This window comes from Nicotiana tabacum, chromosome 24 (genome assembly GCF_000715075.1).
Source record: "Nicotiana tabacum cultivar K326 chromosome 24, ASM71507v2, whole genome shotgun sequence".
In the NCBI taxonomy this organism is placed as follows: Eukaryota; Viridiplantae; Streptophyta; class Magnoliopsida; order Solanales; family Solanaceae; genus Nicotiana; species Nicotiana tabacum.
This window is the reverse complement of record NC_134103.1, coordinates 19005630-19021181: the sequence shown is the minus strand read 5'-3', so window position 1 is coordinate 19021181 and position 15552 is coordinate 19005630. Positions and strand designations below refer to the sequence as shown.

General features: G+C 36.1%; 1 pseudogene; it reads left to right on the top strand.

Moving 5' to 3' along the window:
- The first annotated feature begins 9362 nt into the window (after positions 1-9362).
- On the top strand, positions 9363-12389 carry LOC142178043 (F-box/kelch-repeat protein At3g06240-like; annotated as a pseudogene).
- Positions 12390-15552: the final 3163 nt, after the last annotated feature.

Here is a 15552-nt window from a genome sequence, read left to right as displayed (position 1 = left end):
ACCCAAATATATAATTTATTCCTAATTCCATGTCTAATTTCGTGGTCAAAATCCAAAATATTAATTTCTAGCTTTTCCTCCAAATCCTACATTTTCCACAGATTTCATATTTAATTTCATTTATAAACCATGTATTTAACTTACAATATGTGAAAATTACTTACCTTGCAATATATGATGAAAATCTCATCTTGAAGCTCTCTAAATATTACCCAAACCAAGAGAGAAGTTGAAGAAATGAGCTAAAACCCGAAATAAATTGAAGTCTGCCCAGGCCCTTCCTCTTCGCGATCGCGGAAACACCTTCGCGATCGTGAAGGCCAAATTCAGCTGCCCTAGATTTCCCTCTATGCGAACTTCGACAATGCGTCCGAAAACATAATACCAACCTGCTCAAGGCCTTAAATCACACCAAACATCATCAAAACTATGAATCGACGATCGAAACTTTCTTTAAACTTTCAAACATTCAAACTTCGACAACGCGTCCGATTCATACTTAAACATTCCGGAATAACGCCAAACTTTAAGCACAAGTCACAAATCACGATACAAACATATTTCAAGGCTCGAAACTGCAAATGGACATCGATAATATCAAAGTCCACTTCAAACCAAACTTAAGGAATTCTTAAGCTTTCAAAATGCCAACTTCCATAATAAGCGTCGAAATTCTCCCGGACCACCCAATACTCAACCCGAACACACGCCCAAGTCCGAAATCATCATATGAACCTATTGGAACCTTCAAATCTCGATTCTGAGGTTGTTTACTTAAAGTCAAACCTTAGTCAACTCTTCCAACTTAAAGCTTCCGAATTGAAAATTTTCTATCCGAATCAACTCTGAACTTCCTGAAATTCGATTCTGACTACGTGTACAAGTCATAAATATATGAAGTGATACTAATCAAGGCCTAAAACTGCAAAATGACGCGCTAGAGCTCAAAATGACCGATCGGGTCGTTACACACACCCAAGTCCAAAATAATCATGCGAACCTATTAGGACCGTCAAATATCGATTCCGAGGTCGTTTACTCAAAACGTTGACTCAAGTCAAATTTGGCCATTATGGGCCTCTATTAAGGATCTAAGTATTCCGATTTCAACCCGAACCCTTTCAAACCCGAACCAACCATCCCCGCAAGTCATGAAATAGTAAAGGCACATACGCGAAGTCTTTAGTTAAAGTTATTGCCTTCCTTATTGTATTGTTACCTCTTGATTATTAAATCACTTTTAATTGAAGTTGTTATTTCGTGGAATATCATCTTGTTGAATTATTGGTTTTGAAGTTGTAATAGTCGTTATCATATTGATGTGATATTTTAATTGTTGAGATACCTTTCTTTGTTGAGCATTCCCATTCATTTTGTTATTGTTAAAATTCTTGTATACATTGTGGTTGAGCCATGTGCTATTTGTTATGAAAATATTAGTGTTGTTGATTTTGTGGAAAGTTGTGGCATATGGGCACTTGTGGCGCGAGTTGTGATTGTGTTGTGATATTGATACGCATGCAGTGGTATAAGGCTAGGGGTTGATACGCATGCGGTGAGATAAGGTGGGTTTGATACGCGTGTTGCTAGTAGGATAACTACTTGAAGCCACACGGTGAGATAAAGTGGGCTAAAACGCGTGTAGCTATTTCGGAAAAATAATTTTCAAAACTAAATGTAAGGCTCACACGGTGATATAAGGAAAGATTGTAATTGAAATTGTGATAATTGGTTATGAATGATGAGTTGCCTTCAATTATTATAAATGAATTACCTGATTTATTTCTATTATTGTTGTTGTTACTAATATTGCGTACAAGTTGATGTATGTGAACCGCCTTAGCCTCGTCACTACTTCGTCGAGGTTAGGCTCAGCACTTACCAGTACATGGGGTCGGTTGTACTGATACTATACTCTGCACTTCTTGTGCAGATTTTGGAGTTGGTTCCGGCGGCGTACCATTGACTTGCTCGGATTTCAGCTATCAGAGGAGACTTGAGGTATAACTGCATGGCGTCCGCAACTCTGAAGTCCCCGTCTATTGTACTTTAGCTGTGTTGTGTTTATTTCCAGACAACGTTATTTTATTCAGACCTTTATTTGTATTTATTTTAGAAGCTCGTGCACTTGTGACACAAATTCTGGGATGGTATTTAGACACCGTTATTATTATGGATTATTTTAAAATTGCTTCCGCATTTGCTTCCTTGTTATTAATAAATTTAAAAATTATTTTCAAAATGGATAATGTTATTCTAACATTGGTTTGCCTAGCAAGTGAAATGTTAGGCGCCATCATGGTCCGAAGGTGGGAATTTCGGGTGGTGACACAAAATATGATAATATTTTAAGTTATGGTATTATTGTTAGAATTTTATTTTCGTATTAAAAGAAATATAATTTCAGACAATTAATATAGAATCGTTATTGTGTTTCAAACAACATCCATAAAAGTGGTTATTTGACCAAACCTTACTTATTATATTGTGATCGGCATTTCTCCAAGGGCTGTGGTACCCTCTAACTTAACCTGCTTCAGTCCAAGAAACTGTTCCTAGGCAAAAGATTTCCAACCCCCTTTAACTTCTCCAATTGACTTGTTTGTTGGATCATTTCTCTATGTACCATTCCCTTTTAAAAATATAAATGCATCACAATGGTGATAGCATAAAAACAAATTCTAAAATCTTCTCAAATAATTCTGGTTCATTTTTCATACAGCTAAAAAGATTTATACTTTCATTTTAGCTAATAGAGTCCTATGGGTCAGATTAAAAAAATATGATGATCGATGTGCATATACTCTTGCTACCAGGACAATTATTGCAAAGCACATGTATGCAAAGTTTTGTTTAAAGAAAGAAAAGAAGTACCCACAATCTACAAAGAGATCCTTAAGTAATCTTGTGCCTATTGACATATAAATACTCTGAGGAATTTCAAACTGTTTGAGAGAGATTAATTGCTTATTTTTTAAAATTCTAATCACTCAAAACTGAAATGTTATGAAGTCCAAATACATCGTTTCAATTTCTCCCGAGTAAACAAAGAGGTAAATGAAGTCATCCGTTTTGTCTTCTTTTATAATTGAATTGAATTAACTAACCAATAAAGGGTCATTACCATGAAAGATGGGGAAAAAACAAAAATAAAGGCTGAAATAACTATAAGTAATAACTAAGAACATTTACGCACCTATAAACTGCAATAACGATGGGTAAATGAAATAAATTCTGCACATTCATACAGTTCAATGTAATTAGGTAATCATTTAGTAGAAGGTTTTTTTTCTTAAGGAATAAAATGGTTATGCAGCCTTTTAAGGTTAACATTTACGTTTTTGTACGTTAACATTGGATGGGTTATCCAATCCATTAAAGGATATGAAAGTCTATTAGAATTATAGGGTTATTCTAATTTTTTACCTTTCACTTTTTGGCTTCACACTTATAATATAGAATGACTATTTTCACAAAATTATAATATATAGTTTTGGAATCTAAAAAGTGGTTGTTAATAAATTTATAATAGTGCTTTAACTTTTGAATTTATTGAGTATGCATATCAATTGAAAAATGGCTCACAAACAAACAATTCTAATAGTGCAATCCTCCGAGAGCTTACTTATTAATAGTAAAGAAAATATTTGTGTGATTTGTCCCTCGAATATTTGGATTTTTTGAACTACATTTTATGTATTGAAATAAAAGAGAAGAAGAATTTTGATTGGTTATGACATGTAATACAAAATTAAAAATTATTAAAAATATTAGTAGATGTTATAATAAAATAATAAAATAACTTGGAATATTATTACTTGGACAAATTCAATATCACGTTAGTATTAAATATGATATTGGTCAGACCTACTCCCTTGTGATAACAAAGGACAGAAAACAGGTTTTGATGCTAAGAAAGCAGGACTTACATGTGCATACTGTAAGAAGGTTGGTCACATCATTGAAAAATTCTACAAGCTCTATGGGTTTGCTGCAGACTTTAAGTTCACAAAGGAGAGGAGATATCAAGAAGGAGTTCAGGCTAACAGTGTTTTTAACACAGTTGAAGAAAGTGAGCAAGGAGGTACTACTTTGGCAAATACTCAGACACCTACTCAAGAAAATGTGATAGAGTTACTACAGTTTCTTGAACAAGTGAAGATGGGACAGCTCTGAAGCTTCTGCAAACCTAAGTTATAACAAGGTTCTTCAACAATTATGCTTGTCTCATTCAAATTAACAGTGATTCATGGATATTAGATAGTGGAGCCACTGGGCATATGACTTTTAACAAAACTTTCTTCTCAGATTTAAAGGCTTTATCAAAACCTTTCATGGTTAACCTACCTAATTCCTTTAGAGTAAAAGTTACTCATTCAGGCTCTATTTCACTCTTGCCTAATCTAATCTTAGATAATGTTTTATATATTTCTTCTTTTAGGTATAATTTGTTGTTTGTGCACAAGTTGTGCAGGCAACTCAAGAAATATGTCCTATTCACTTATTCTTCTTGTTTTCTACTGCAGGGCCCTTCACTGAAGAGCCCTATGGAGATTGGTAAAGAGGAGGGAGGATTCTACATCCTCAGATCAAGACCTTCAGCAACAGTCTCAGATAGTTTGTCTAAGTCTATAAATGGTTTTGTTTCCAAAAGGAAGTCTACTTCCATTCCAGTTTTAAGTTCTTGTTTCATTTTTTCTGATTCTAATGTAAGAGAAAAGCTATGGCATTATAGGCTAGGCCATATGCCATTGAGTAATATGAAAAATATTTTGTATATTCCTGTTTCTTCATGTTCTGATTTTTCAACCCCATGTCATGTTTGCCCAATGGCAAGGCAGACTAGACTCCCTTTCCCTCAAGCTCTATCTCTACTAAAGAAACATTTGAATTAATTCGTGTAGATACTTGGGGACCATATAGTAGTGCAACATATGATGGTTACAAATATTTTCTCACAATTGTTGATAACTTTAGCAGAGCCACTTGGTCTTATCTACTAAGTACCAAATCAAATGCTTTCACAGTTTTAAGGTCTTATCTAGCAATGGTGGATAGACAGTTTAATTCCAAGATTAAAATCATTAGATCAGACAATGCTTTTGAATTAGGAACTGGAAACATTCAATCAGATTTCCTTTCTTCACAAGGAATTATTCATCAGACCACTTGTGTGTACACCCCACAACAGAATAGTGTAGTGGATAGGAAGCACAAGCATTTATTAGAAACATCTAGGACACTACTATACCAATCACATTTACATATTTCTTACTGGGGAGATTTTTTACTCACAACAACCTACCTAATCAACAGATACCCTTTCAGAGTCTTACATTTCAAGACCCCTTATGAGGTCTTGTTTAAGGTCAAGCCTGATTACTCTAATCTTAGGTGTTTTGGTTGTTTATGTTTTGCTTCCACTATTACTAATCACATAACAAAACTTGATCCTAGGACAGTACTCTGTATTTTTCTTGGGTATCCACATGACAAGAAAGGTTATAAAGTGCTTAACCTTAAAACTCTTAAGACTACCATTTCTAGAGATGTTGTCTTCCATGAGGAATTCTTTCTCTTTGCTTCTATAAACTCCCCTACTACAAGTCATCCTGTTTTTCCCCTTGCTCAACCAAGTCATTCACGTAGTCCAATTCCTGATTTTCTACCTGAAACTTCACCTATTAGTTCACATTTCATTCATGATTCTCCAAGTCCTACACCTCAATCCATTCCTACTCATATGTTTACTCCTAGATCATCCCCTATTCCATCATCTTCAAGATCCCCTATATCAGGGACCAATACTCCTATTTTTTCACCTATCGATTCTGAACCTATGATAGATATTCTCTTTAGAAAATCTTCAAGACCTCATAATCCACCTTCCTATCTTAAAGATTATATCTGCAATGCACTCCAGCTCACATATATAAGTAATTCTTGTTTCCTCACTCCATTCACAGCAAATTTACTATCCTTTAGTGGACTTTCCTCTGCTAATCAACATATGCTCAATTCTTTATCTAATGTTCAAGAACCAACTGGGTTATAGTCAAGCTGCACATCACTCAGGATGACAGGAGGCTATGGCAAGGGAAATTGAGGCTCTTGAGCTCAACAAAACCTGGGAGGTAGTTAAACTACCCCCCTCTGGTAGGAAAGCCTTTCTATTCAAGTGGGTGTACAAAGTTAAACAACATTCAGATGGAAATGTAGAACGATTGAAAGCAAGGCTAGTCATTAGATGGGACTTACAAAAGGAAGGAGTGAACTTTACTGAAACATTTTCACCCGTGGTCAAGATGACCACCATCAGTTGTATACTTGCTACAATAGTAAAAAGAGGTTGGGATTTGTATCAGTTAGATGTGGATAATGCGTTTCTACATGGAGATTTGCACGAGGAAGTCTATATGAAATTCCCAACAGGAGTTATCCCACCATCTCCTACACATGTCTGCAAATTGAAAAATTCACTTTATGGACTTCGTCAAGCTTCGCGACAGTGGTATGCTAAGCTCACCAATGCCCTAAATTTTAAGGATTTCACTCACTCGTTAAATGACTACTCCATGTTCTTTAAAAAGTCAAATTCCTCTATCTCTATTGTTGATATCTATGTAGATGATATCTTACTAACATGTAATGATACAGCAGAATACAAGCACTAAAAGATTTTCTTCATCAAGAATTTATAATCAAGAATCTTGGGGACTTACATTTTTTCTAGGTATGAAGGTGATCCGCGAACCACAAGGATTGATCCTATAATGATCTGACCGGTTGTTTTGACCTATAACACATCGTTCAATAATTTTAGGCCTAGAGTAACTTTACTTCAGGTATTATGACTTGTACGTGTGGTCGGAATTGAATTTCGGAAAGTTCGGAGTTGATTTAGAAAGAAAATTCTATATTCGGAAGCTTTAAGTTGGAAGAATTGATTAAGGTTTGACTTTTGAGTAAACTACCTCAAAATCGGGATTTGAAGATTCCAATAGGTTCGTATGGCAATTTCGAACTTGGACATATGTTCGGGTTGAGTGTCGGGTGGTCCGAAAGTATTTCGGCACTTATTGTGGAAAGTTGGCATTTTTGAAAGTTTTAGAATTTCATAAGTTTGGGTTGAAGTGGATTTTGATGTTATCGATGTCCGTTTGGAGTTCCGAGCCTTGGAATAGTTTCGTATCATGATTTGTGACTTGTGCGTAAAGTTTGGCGTCATTCAGGAGTGTTTTGACAGGATTCAGACGCGTTCGTCAAAGTTTGGAAGTTTGAAAGTTGAAAGGAAGATTTTGATTGCCGATTCATGATTTTGATGTTATTTGTGGAGTTTTGAACCTTTTGGTAAGTTTGTATGAGGTATTGGAATTGATTGGTGTGATTGGACGGGGTCATGGGGGCCTCGTGTGTGATTCAGAATGGTTTTAGACCATTTTTCCACGTTTTGCAACTACTGGTGTTGGTGTCAAGTGTTGTGCTTCGCGAACGCGAAGAGTCTCACATCTTCGCGAAGAAGAAATTTGGGCTGAGGAATTTTCGTCCTACGCGAACGCAACATAGTGATCGCGAACGTGAAGAAGGAAGGGAGCTGAGGGCCTGGAAGTGTTTAGCCTTCCGGAACATCGGTGTGTGACCGCGAACGCAGAGAGGAATTTTGGGAGGCAGTATATTTAGCCTTCGCGATCACGAAGAATGACAGACCTGGGCAGATTGTTTTAAGTTGGGATTTTTACTCATTTCTCTCTTGGTTGTGGTGATTTTTGGAGCGCTTCAAGGGGAGATTTTTATCATCTATTGCAAGGTAAGTAATTCCCGCATATTTAAGTTAATTACACAAAAATTGTGAGATTTTGAAGAAAACCTAGAATATGATATTTTTACCATGAAATTGGATATGGAAATAGGAATAAATCATATATTTGAGTTCGTATTATTATGGGTAATGTTTATCTTCAACAAATTTTAGAATTCGGGCACGTGGGTCTGAGGGTTGACTTTATTGACGTTTCAAGCGGAGTTGAGAATTGTTATAAATGATTAATTATGGGTAATAGAGTATATATTTTTGGATTTCGCATATTTGTTTGACTAGGTTTGGAGAGACAGACATCAGTTTGAGGTATTTGAGAAGTGTTGGAGCCGATTATGGAACTTCGGAGCGAGGTAAGTCTCCTGTCTAACTATGTAAGGGGGAAACTATCCCTCGATGATATATTTGATTTATGCTACTTGTTGCAGGGGCTACGTATACACGAGGTGACGAAAGTCTGTACGTAGTTAGTTTCATGTTATGTTCGGGTAGACTTAGGTTCCCGCCATGCTATAACTATACTATTTTAGTTTCCCCATACCTATTAAATTTCTTTATTTTATGTTACAACTTGAGGCTAGACTTGTGTAGAGTGACAGACTTGCTATGGTAGATATTTGACGGGCTTCAGGATTAGCCGTGGAATAATTGTACTCCTCTTACGAATTTCTCCCGTGCTATGCATTTCCCTCTAAAGGTTTTCCTAAAAATTTATATCTCACACGTTTATTGGTGAGTGGTGTTAAGGACCTGTTAAAGCTTCTTTTTCTAATGGGATCGGGCCGTTCGCCTCGGTAGGATTGTACCTTCCGTTGAGGAGGTAACTTCTAATTGAGAGCTTGAGTTTATGGTTGGGAGGAGGATTGTACCACATATTTATACTTGTTTATTTCGTTTATTTACTCTACCCCATATATGTTTACCTTTTTACTGCATCTGTCTTATTGGACCACTAGTAAGTGTCGATGTCGACCCCTCGTCACTACTTCTTTGGGGTTAGGCTAGATACTTAATGGGTACGCGTTGATTTATGTACTCATGCTGCACTTGCTGCACTTATTGTGCGGGTTTATGTATATGTTTCTGGTGGTCCTCTAGGTGCAGAGGCGTGGCTATTGCAGAGACCTTACGGTGAGCTGCACTTCCTTGTTACGATTCGCATCATACAGAGTCTCCATCAGAGTTATTTATATTCCCCATCTAACTTGTATTCCAGACGAAGGTTGTATTATTATTGTACTCTTTAATAAATACTCATGCACTTGTGACACCAAATTTTGGGGGTTCCTACTGGTTATTCATTATTGTAGTTCATGTAATTATCAACATTTCACCTTGAAATTATATTATATACAGGAATTGGAAAATACAATCATGGGTTGTGTACGAGTACCAACTTTCATGCTATTTTATTAATGAGAATTGTGATTTCAAAGTAATAAAATAAGTAAATAAGTCGATCAATCACCATTGGCCTACCTGACGGCCGTGTTAGGTGCCATCACGACCTTTAGTAGATTTTGGGTCGTGACAGATCCTTTCACAAATGAAGTTTACTCTTGATCTCCTCAAGAAATTTGATGCAATGCAACTGGTTTCTGTTTCTTCTCCTCTTGATCCAACAACTAGGCTTCTTGCTAAGACAGGGGATCCTGTAAATGACCCTACTTTGTATCATCATTTGCTTGAAAAGTTGAATTACCTGACACATACCAGACCGGATTTATCTTTCATGGTCCAACACTTGAGCCAATACATGCAGGACCCCAGGAAGCCCCATCTTGATGCTACCTATCGTGTGCTTCAATATTTATTGAAGGATCCTGGCCTTGGTCTTTTTATGTCATCTTCATCCTCTTTTCAGCTCTTGGCATTTTGTTATTCAGATTGGGCGACTTGTCCATATTCGTGCAAATCAGTTAATGGCTTTTATATATCACTTGGAGCTTCACCGATTTCATGGAAATCTACAAAACAGACCTCAATTTCTATGAGTTCTGCTGAGGCCGAATATCGCTCAATCCGACGAGTGGTTGCATAACTTACTTGGTTGGTCCGTCTCTTTGAGGATCTTTCTATTGCCATAACACTTCTGGTTCCTTTACACTCAGATAGCCAAGCAGCGATACATATAGCTAAAAATCCCGTGTTTCACAAACGGACGAAACACGTTGAGTTGGACTGCCACCTTGTCCTGCAACAGTTCTTGTCCGGTTTGATTTCCCTCTCTTTTGTTCGATCTTCGTCTCAACTGGCGGAACTCTTCACAAAATCGCTCCCAAGACCTCATCAGCATAATCTCTTGGGCAAGTTGGGGGTGTTTTCTTCCCCCTCCAACTTGATGGGGGGTGTTGGTGGTAATTTCTCTCCGCTGAATGTTTCTGATGGTCTGAAGGTCAGTGACAAAGAAGTAGCTAGGGTTTGATGTTTTTGATGTTATTGTCTGAAAGTGTACACATACACGCTTATGTCTGTTGAATTCAGATTGGGTCTCGTTATTGGACCGAGTTGGGAGGAGCTATTGCGCCTAATTTCTTGGGCCATTTTTCCTTGTGAGTGTTTGAGATCTGTTTTCTGCAGAGCATTGTTGAGCCCGGTACTAGAATATTCTTTACATCTGTTTATACATTGTAAATAATTATTTCATGTATTTATCTTTTAGGTGGTTAGACTTAAGCAATAGAATAATTCTACTTGGCTCAAGTTAGTTATAGGCTAGATTCTTTTTCCCTGTATAAATTCATGCTCTTGTACAGTGACCAACACACGAAATATAGAAGAATTTTTTTTTTTTTGAAATTCAATATTCCTTCAATTTTCTGTAATTAATTTAGTTCATCTATGATTTTTTTTAATCTGATTTCTAGTCTTATTTTCTTTGGGTTAGCTAGTACTTTTAAATCTTAGGTAATTCTTCCCATAACTAACAGCTTGTTTGGATGGTTGTTAATTACCTATTATATCATATCGTTAAATGCATTGTTATATAAGGATGAAAAGACACCTTTTATGTAACCGATTTGGTGTGGTCGGGTCGTACCTTTTTTTTCTCATCTTGCCCTTACTATAATTCTATTTTACTTTTACCTCACCTTTTTAATAGTTAGTGTACCCTGTACTCTACTTTTCTTTGTAATATTTTAAATTTATTCTTCAAATTAATGGCACGTGACATTATGAAATGATGGAAGATAATACAATTTATCCGAACATTATATTTCATTAAAGCAATGCAATACAATATATTAAGAAACGGTATGTACAACCATCCAAACAAGCCGTAAAAGGTAAATGAGAATTTTCATTAAATAATCCTGGGGTATAAACATAATCTAGTTTGCTGTTGGTTCTTGATTTCTTATGGATTCTGTGACCTCTTTCAAAAAATTCCATTTTTTTATTTATACCCTGACTTTGCATACCCAAGATATGGTTTTTCACTTTGTTTAAATGATTTCTTTTTAATTTGTTTGAGCCTTTGGGTACTTTAGGCAATGTCCCCATTTTTCTTGGATTTTTTATTCTGTCAAACTTGAGACCTTTGATGAGTACTTACAATGTTGTTTTTCTTTTCATTTTTAACTAAGTGTAGTGAACTACTAAAATACTTATCTTGTCCTATATATCTAGGCCATGAAAATCCACTTTCCAGAGGAAATAATTGTGGACATCCTAGCAGGTTAATCTCTTCTTCAATTCAAGTGTGCTTCAAAATTTTGGAAGTCATTAATCTCTTAACCGTACTTTAAGATGAAGCATTGGAATCAAGAATAACCAAAAATTTCAAAAATTTCTTATTAGCCGATTTGTCCTGACTTCTTATGAATTAACGGTTGGTACGTTTTCGTATTATTGTTCTTCTTTGTCACCGGTGATTGAGGATGTACAAAAGCTTGGTTGCCCTTCAAATGATAAATCGTGCAATTACATAATATTATGCTGTGGCGATGGCTTGCCTCTTCTTTGGTCTCATGGTGACCATTTATTGTGGAACCTGTCCACAAATGAATCAGTAGTACTCCCAAATCTAAAATTTCCACCAGTACCTTATACTAGCACTTACGGATTGGGATATGACTCAATTAGTGATGATTATAAGATTCTTACAATTGATTACACGGGTTATGGTTCCAAACTACCCAATAAAATCTTTGCACTAAAGATTGGTTCTTGGAGAAAAATTGATAACCATCCTCGTGGCTTTCGCAATAGTGTGTCTGGTAGGGACTCTTTGATATTTTTTCATGGCGCATTTCATTGGGTAAATATAGATATCTTATCCAAGTATTTTATGGTTTCATTTAATATGTCAAATGAGGCGTACAGAGAGATACCATTGCCGGAGGAAACATGAAATATTTCCAACATAAATTACCTAAAACATGGTGTTTCAGTACTAGGAGGACTGCTTTGTGTTTATTATACTTATATAAATGCGCAGGGGAGCACTTTTATGTCATGGGTAATGAAAGATTATGGTGTCAAGGAATTTTGGACTGCATTATTTACTATTTACTATACAAGAGACCTGACTTACTGTAGCCATACCGAAATATTGGTCTGCAGATGGTGAAGTGATACTCTACTACCAAGACAGTGCACATTCTGGTTTTAGGACATTCAAAATATCACATGGATGGTTACCTGTAACTTGAATCCTCCAACAATTATTCACTTATAGGGAAAGCTTGATCTCTCCAAAATTACTTGTTTAGTATTTGCTTAGATAAGAAGAAGTTAGTGCAAAAGTCAAAACAAGAAGGACAAAGAAGTCTCTTCCACTCCTCTAGAGGTTGAGGATGAGGAAGTGATGGGGACGACGATGCTCGTGCAAGATCATTCTACAACCTCTTATTCTTCTCTACTCATTAAAGTCTTTACTTCAATGTCAACGTTTAGCTAATTAATTTTAAAAAGAAAAAATCAACAGAATATATCATTACCTGCATAGTTTGTATTGAAAGATGAGCATCGTCAAATTCTAGTTAATACATACAACAAAAGAAGCAATAATAATAGATAAAAGAAAGAGGTGAGGGCTCAACCACTTCTTTCTTAGTACAGAAATGGCTCATGTCGCCTCTCTTGAGAATATAAAATAAGCAAAGCATGTTTGCGGTCTTGGCATAAGGCAAGCTTTTATATGTTAAAGGAGAATCATCTAACTCAGGAATTGGATCGAACATTTGGCGTGCATATGAACTTTTGTCTTAATTCCATACATTCTTAGACTTAATGTGTTAAGTATAGCCTATATATTGGGTTATAATTTGTGTCTGGATTTGTTTAACTTGCTTTGTAGGTTTACATGATTTTAAGAATGTAATTAACTTTTCTTTAAAAAACTCTATGAGGTGTCTTTAAGCCTATGTTTACAATAATTTTTTCTCTTTTGGAGAAAAAAACTGTAATTAGTGACTCAAAGTTTCGATTTTGTTGGCTAGATTTGAAAATAGGAGGAAAGATAAGTTTGTTTCCTACTAAATGGAGTATAAGAAAACCACAAAGAGCTCGTCATTATTTCCTGTAATTAAAACTGAACCCCTATAGTTTCTTTTTCCTACTTTTTCCCTTACTTCTTAGGGATAATAATATTATTTGTCCCTTGGATTAAACTAATATTAGCAAATAAGAGATTTTTCCAAACTTTTGAGTCCTAAGATTAATAATAAGGTTTAAGTGCAAGTATTCTCAAATAAAAAGTTGAGAATACAACTTCCACCCATAAGCTAGAGCGAGAAGATATGCCCACTAACCAGTCCTCAACTCCATTTATGTTTAGTACATACAAAGAAGGAAAACAATTATGTTATATTCCTGCTAAACACAAATAAACCTAATAAGTAAATGTTATTATTGTTGAAGTAAATATTGGAAGCAATTAGGGAAATTTATAGTAGAAGTATTACTAATAGGAAAGAACTTTGGTGGATAAGAATATGTTTTATTACAACAAAGAAGGACAAATTGATGATGAGTAGAATCAAATCAAGAAATGAAAATAAAGCAATAACATAACTAACTTCTAATAGACAACAAATCTTCCTTCTTTGTCCAGGCTTAGGACCAGCTTGCATTACAGTATAACTTAAACATAAGCAGAGTTAAAAACTTAGTTTTTCTTGTAAGATAGATTACAAATATTTACGAGTTATGCATAGATTAGTGATGTAGGCATTAGTTATGCAGAGATTACTAATGCAATTTTTTTATGCAGGAATTAGCAATTCGCAAATTGTATGATTTTTGATTTGTTGTTACTTAGTATGATTTGGTAAAAAAGAAAGGTTTTAAGTCTAAAGTGATGAGGATAATTTCGCCATTTTGTTAATTTAATCAAAGTATAACTAATAGTAACCTAAAATGCTCTGGCGACAACATGATTCTCTCTAAAAGTATAACCTAAAATGCTCTGGCGACGACATGATTCTCTCTTGGCGCAGGTTACTCTAACGTGCATCAGCCATGCGAAGGAGAATTCACTAGGGAGGAATTGCTCACTGTGCCAATTTGAGTAAATTTCCTAGGCCTTGACTTCAAGTATTGGAGTCCTAAGGAGTTGAGTAAGATAATATGTTTAGTGGGGAGACCTCTAATGGTGGATCAAAACACTGAAAAGAAGATAGGCTTACAGTTTGCAAGGATACTATAGAGGTGGAGTTGGATGCTCAATTACCAGACACAATGCTATTTAGAAATAAGAAAGGTTAGCTCATAGAACAAAGAGTGAGTTATAATTGGAAACCAACACTGTGTAGCTATTTCCATGCTTATGGGCATACGGAGGAGGTATGTATAAAGAAGAATAAGCCAGCTTCTCAACATGATAAGGTAGCATCTACAAGAGGTTTTGCAAAAGAATCAATAGGATAATGAAGCAGGGGGATGAAAAAGAGTAAGGAGCAGACATAAATGTCTCAGAAACAAGTATCAACTAGTTCAAAATGGATCACTGCTTTAAGAACTGGAAGACGCTTTCTAGTCTTAAGCAAGACAGAAGTAGGGCTTTCAAGCGGGTAGTGAGTCCTAAGTCAGAGGAAAAACATGGGAATAATTGGACGTAACATTCTTTAACCGCTTATTTACGATAAATTACTCGATAAATAGAAGACCATGCTACCATTTTGGGCCAACAAGGTCTCTTTCAACAATGTTCTAAGAGTGGGATTTTCGCTTTTCGTCCATTCCCGTTCGATGGAGAAAGAACTTCTTTCGGGTGTTCGGTCAGGCTTGCTTAGGCCGAGTACCTTATATTATTAAAAAGGGAAAGGGCCTTTTCAGCTGGTGCGCAGGAGCGCACTTCAAACCTTAGTCAGGGCTACTTGAAGATCCTTTCATCTCTTCTTTCTTTGTGTTGAGAGAGAGTCGCCAAAAGGCTGTAAATCTGTGCACGAGCCTATGCAAACACGGTTAAAAGCGGTAGATAGCCTGGTTCTTATAAGTCGTGGTCAACGAGAACTTATAATCGGGGACCGCGCCCCCCTGGTACCGAGACCCCCGGTAATCTCTTGCATGGTTTAGTAAAAGGGAGGGGATATTTTTTATTCATCCGGGGGTTCATTCATTATGAACTAAAAAGTGGTTGGCTGATTAGTGAGGTCTTAAAAACGTCATAGAATTCATGATCGGCCATTCCATTTTTGCGCCCATACAGACTAAGACCTTATTCACACAGCGAAGAAAGGCCGAGTGGAAGGGGGCAGTCAGCTGGCTGCTATCCCAATGGTGTAACGCCG